Here is a 6,367-nt window from a genome sequence, read left to right as displayed (position 1 = left end):
TTTTACCATCACATAAATGATAAGGTCATCTAAGTTAATGTGGGAGCCAACATATGTTCTGTAAAATCCTCTTTAGATTCTAATTTGAATGCATGATGTTGCTGAATATTATAAATTTGGGAACACACTCTCATTCTTTCCTATTGTTTGCATTGAATCAGGAATATATCCAGTTCTTCTCTAAGGATCATGAAAATTCTAAGTATTAGAGTATGGTACTTAAGAAAATACACAAATGCACTCATAGATTGTATTAAATAGTCATAGGGTTTTTTCCCCCTATTTTTTCCTGATAACCCTAATATCAGCACTATGAAGTCGAGTAGGAAGTTAATCAAACAAAGATGGTCTCAGAGGTTAGAAAGGCCAAAAAAATAGAAATGTGACTGAAATTATTGAAAATCACAATGTAAAATGAATCTTAATTTTTAAGAACTTTAAATCCTATTGTCAAATTACACAATTCTTTTCATAATAAAAATGTAATTTTGATGGAATTACAGATTGGCAGAAGTCAATTTTGCCAACCCATTTTGAACTACTTTACATAAAGTCATATTATATTAAATAGCGTCATTTGAAATGAGCTGAAGTATTTGTTAATTGTTATATGGGTAACTGAAAAACTCCTAAAAATTAATGGCCTTTATAATAATTTGATTATGTGTCCTTGCTATAAAGAGTTACATTTTCTTTTAAATAAATGCTTAAAAGCCATGAACAAAATGCAAAGCAACCTGTAGAATTGGAGAAAATATTTGCAAATCCTGTATCTGATAAGTGGTTAATATCAAAAATATGTAAACAACTCATACTACTCAATAGACAAAAAAGCAAAAACAATGTAATTAAAAAACAGGAAGAAGAGTGCTCACTTCAGTAGCACATATACTAAAATTGAAATGATACAAAGAGGATTAACATGACCCTTGTGCAAAGATGACATGCAAATACATCAAGCATTTAATATTTTTAAAAAATGGGTTGAAAGAACTGAATAGGCATTTTTCCGAAGAAGACATATAAATGACCATCAGGTACATGCAAAGGTGCTCAACATAACTAATCATTAGGGAAGTGCAAATCAAAATCACAATGAGATGTAACTTTCCACCTGTTGGAATGGCTGATATTAAAAAATAAGAAATAACAAATGTTGGCAAGGATATGGAGAAAAGGAAATCCTTGTCCACTGTTGGTAAGAATGTAAATTTATGCAGATAATATGGAAAATAGTACAGAGGTTTCTCAAAAATTTAAAAATAGCACTACCATGTAATCCAACAATTTTACTTTTGAATTTATATGAGGGAAACAAAATCACTATCTTGAAAAGATATTGCCACCCCCATGTTTACTGTAGCATTATTTATAATAGCCAAGACACGGAAACAACTTAAGTATCTATCAATGAATGAATGGATAAAGAAAATGTGATATATAATAAATACATATATAACACATCAATTAATATAATTTTATATAATATATAGTTAATATATATAATATAGATATACATAATACATATATACATATATAGGTATACATGTATATGTATATATAATATGTATAACTCATATATGATGTGTATATATTTTATATATAATTAATATAATATATATAATAAAATATCATTTGGCCATGAAAATAAAGGAAATCCTATCATTTGCAACATGGGTGTACTTGAGGGCATAATGCTATGTGAAATAAGTCTGGCACAGAAAGACAAATACTGCATGATCTAACTTATATGTAGAAACTAAAACTATGAATTTATAGGTACAGAGAACAGGTTGGTGGTTGCCAGAGTAAGGGGGAGGGGATAAGTGAAATGAGTGAAGGAATTAAGAGATAAACTTCCACTTGTAAAATAAATCATAGGGAGGTAATGTACTGCATGGTGACTATAGGTGCTAAAAGAAGAGTTCTTAAAATTTCTTAAAGAGCTCTTAAAAGTTCTTAAAAGAGAAAATAACCATATGTGGTTATGGATGCTAAGTGAACATTGTGGTAATTCTTTCACAACATATACATATATCAAGTCATTGCATTGTGCATCTATAATTAATACAGTGTTATATGTTAATTATATCTTTTTAGAAGAAAGAAAGAAAAAACTTAGGGAAGAAGTGAGATGGGAGATATTAGGATATCAGTGGCAACAGATATGGAAGGAGAGCATCCAGAGTAGATGAAACAGTACCAGCCAAGACATGTGGGGTTCAGGGAGAGAAGAGATCACATTGGGAGGTAGGTTGTAGAGGTGTCAATAGGCTGAAGATACAATGTAGGAATAGACAGAAGAAACTAATGTTCTTTCCTAAGGAAGCTAGACTTTTTCAAAAGGCCAGGTAGAAAAGGTTATGGTTTTCTTTTAACCATTCAACTTCTTTTTGAATGTGAGAATGATCTAAACAAAAGCAATAAGAATAACCATACAATCCTTTCTTCACTTATAAGATATAACTTTGAGACAGAATAATTGATTCCACATATGTGATATAATGGACCAAGAGTAAGTAGAATCGAGTTCTAGCTATGATTACTTAAATAAAGAAAATAAAAGAAAAAACAATATTTGATACTATCTTGGCAATCATGTTTTAATATAAATATATGCACGAGGATTATAATATAATACACAAAAGTTAGATATATCTTATATGATGATTAATTTCCCTATAATTTTATCTAATAATATCACACCTAAACGATGGTCAATTTTTACTGACATATAGGAATTAAGAATAAGAAAAAATAACACTAAAAGAGACATTACAATAACTTGAAATGTTTTTACAGCTGCCAATACCATTCCACTTCTTCACAAAATTTTTTATTTATGTGTTAGGCAATAACCTCAGGAACAATTAGGGAAGTATGTTTCTTTGAGTTGGATAATTAAATGCCAAGAAAACTCACCACTCAATATGTAATTCACTCAAAATCTTGTTGTTTGAAGGAGCCAGTGTTCAAATATAGGATGGATTGAATTCCTAACAACATCTGGCATGAGCAGTGGACTTGGCCCTCACCATAATAGCATTACATTCATGGTCGGAATGACAGCTAAATGGATGGATGGAGCTTGTTTTTAATGGGGCAGATTCATGACTATAGCATAATGAATGAGAGTGTTATAACCTCTGGTCACATACACTGTGGCCTGTTGCTCCTTACAAGCTGTATCAGGGGATAAAGAGTAAATTCTTGTTGTCAGATCTAATGGTGAAAGATTCTGGTTTCTAACTTACTGAGAGAACAAAGTAGAATTTCCATTCCAATAATCTGGTTCAAAACACTTCCTGATCACCCTGGTCAATTTGTTGTGTCACTTAATTAAACCCAAAGCATTGCAAATTGTGTAAGTGAGCAAAAGAAAGACTGTTTCTTCAACCTTGAAAAACAGTCCTTAAGACAAATATCTTATTAAATTAGTTAATTTCTAGAACATGAATTACAGGAAGTTTTCTCTAGAGCTTTTCCATGGGTTAAATATGGATTAAAGTAAACAGCAAACAAAGTCACAATTAAGAGTTAAAAAAGAAATTGAAATGCAAGAGGAGATTAATACAAAATGATAAAAACCATAATTCTCACCACAGATTCTCTCTCTCTCTCTCTGTTACACACACACACACACACACACACACACACAATATCTGGGAAAGGGGATAGAAAACTAGCTGTATTATTTTAATTTTTCCCTAAGTTTGAAAGTTAGCTGTATAAGTTTTCTGAGTTGAAGGCCTTTGGGTATTGAGAGAAATGCCATTGATTTTTTAGTTTGAAAATGTGGTTTTTTTTGTTTTGTTTTTAGCATATTCCTTTCCTTTACACGGATAAATACAAGCTTTAGCAAAGCCTAGAATGAGTGAAAGGAGAACTATAATGGTGTGGCCTTTGTTGGTGGATACTCATCTACTCATCACACTTATATGTATCCAAAATTATTTGTTTACAATAATTAAATGCCCTTGTCACTTACACACTGTCATGATTTAGACTACCCTATGTTTTACAAACCTTTCGTCTTTAAGGAGAATTATAACAGAGCTCATATTTCCAAACATCTGTAGGTGTTTTTATGTTTTTATGTTTTCAAGTTTTTATGTAAATTCTAGTCATTAAACATATATAGTAAAATTGATTTCAGGTGTAGAATTTAGTGATGCATCACTTCCATATAACACCCTGTGCTCTTCATAAGTGTCCACCTTAGTGCCCATCACCCATTTATCCCATCCCCTACCCACTTCCCTTCCATCAACCCTCAGTTCTCTATAGTTAAGTGTCTCTTTTGGCTTGCTTCCCTCTCTGTCTTTCTTTATTTCCCCTTCTCCAATGTTCATCTGTTTTGTTTCTTAAATTCCACATATGAGTGAAATCATATAGTATTTGTCTTCCTCTGACTGACATATTTTGCCTAGCATAATACACTCTAGCTCCAACCACATCATTGCAAATGGCAAAATTTCATTATTTGGGGGGACATACATTTTGAATTTATTTTGGGGTACGGTGTAAAAAAGCGGTCTAGTTTTCCCAACACCATTTGCTGAAGATACTGTCTTTTTTCCACACACACAGTTTACTAAGATCTTCTTCAATACTTATTCACCAGAATTCAAGTTTTAAATATAATCTTAGTGATTGAAACACCATCAGCACTTCTAATGTGTTCCAAGGTTTTCAGAGCTGTTATTCAAATTACAAATACCATGACATCAATGTAAGTGTTCCACATGAAAGGGAAAGTACTGTTTCATATATATGCAAAATTTTAAGATGAAGGGATAAAAGTAGTAGAAATCATAAACTTTTCCAAATTGTTGCTTTCAAATGTAACTTTATATACATAATTTGTGCATGTGTACCAAGGAGCAGGTATTTTGAGATCCATGAAAACCTTTAATATTATGAGTACATAAAGAGACTATTCCTGGTTTTTAGGAAAAATAGCTACTTTCTGGCTAATTATTACCCCATCAGAATATGAAAGAGTATACCAAAGCAATTTTTATTTATTATTCCACCTGCCATTGGTCAATATTCTTAATAAATGTTTCAAAAGTATTATGTGGAAAATATCACTTATTTTAGAAACAATAAAACAAAGTATGAATAAATATTAACATATTACAATCTTAATGTTAGTTGGATTACAAAAAAACAACTATCAGGGCCCTAGTTATATTGATTCTAAAAGTCTTTTACCCATAATTATTTAGAAAGCAGAGAACAATTTTAAGCAAACTAGCATGAGTTCACTCCTTGGCAAGTCATGGATAGAAACTACACTAGAGTTGTCACCTGAGGGAAAGAAACATTATTTGCAACAAATAAGGATATCATAGGTAATAACTTCCAAAGCTGTGACTCCTCAAGGAAGGGTAAATGAGTTTGTCATTGTATGTAGAGGTGGGAATAAGGTCATGCATATGCCTTAAGGAAACATACCTATACATACATGTATATGTATATGTATATGTATATGTGGCTCATATTCCTTCTTGTGCAAAGATTGTAGTATTAAAATGAGGTAAAGATACAGTTGGTCTCTCTTTGAGTGACTCCATGGTCGATCTGCATAGGCATGAGTTAGAGGTTAAGCTTAAACTGGTCTTGGTGGTATGGGCCACAATAGCTCTTTGTCCAGGTACTTGTTATTGCCTGAGGTATAGTTTTGGTTTCCATCAGGGGATGCTATGCCCCTGAGTTAAGAGATAAGCTAGAAAGAAAAGCTTAAGGAGAAATGTGAGACAAAAATTGGTGGGTACAAGCAGGTGAACAATAAAGGTCAGGTCTTGGGGTCTAGCTGGTGGCACAATCTTTATAGTTAAATAGTCTTTCAAAGAAATGGTCCAATGGCTCCTCTTTTATGTTGTGCTTTAATTTTTTTTTAATGTTTATTTTTGAGAGAGAGAAAGAGATAGAGAGAGAAAGGGAGGCACAAAGAGAAAGGGACACAGAATCTGAAGCAGGCTCCGGGCTCTGAGCTGTCAGCACAAAGCCTGATGTGGGATGCGAATTCAAGAACTGTGAGATAATGACCTGAGCCAAAGTCTGATGCTTAACCAACTGAGCCACCCACGCACCCCTATGTTGTGTGTTAAATCAGAAGTACCACTTACTTACTGAATATAGAATTAGTGTCTATGTATAATTATTAACTAGGCCACTCTCAATCAAAAATTTGTTTTTAATTTGGTATTTTGTAGGATACCTGGCCCCAAAAAATACATATGATATTAATTTTTTTGTGCTAGTGATTCTAGAATTGTGAGAACACAGATACACAAAGACATGAAAAGGAAACAATAAAATTTCTGCACCTTTGATCCAAGTATAGTGTGTTGGTTTCTTT

The 6,367-nt window shown here is 32.3% G+C and overlaps 1 non-coding gene across 1 annotated transcript; it reads left to right on the top strand.

Moving 5' to 3' along the window:
* The first annotated feature begins 867 nt into the window (after positions 1-867).
* Positions 868-974, top strand: LOC125171386 (U6 spliceosomal RNA). The gene has a single exon (XR_007154303.1). It is a non-coding gene; the product is annotated as a U6 spliceosomal RNA (small nuclear RNA).
* Positions 975-6,367: the final 5,393 nt, after the last annotated feature.

The sequence above is a fragment of the Prionailurus viverrinus genome, chromosome B4, assembly GCF_022837055.1.
Source record: "Prionailurus viverrinus isolate Anna chromosome B4, UM_Priviv_1.0, whole genome shotgun sequence".
NCBI classification, from domain to species: domain Eukaryota; kingdom Metazoa; phylum Chordata; class Mammalia; order Carnivora; family Felidae; genus Prionailurus; species Prionailurus viverrinus.
This window is presented reverse-complemented; position numbering and strand designations above follow the sequence as displayed.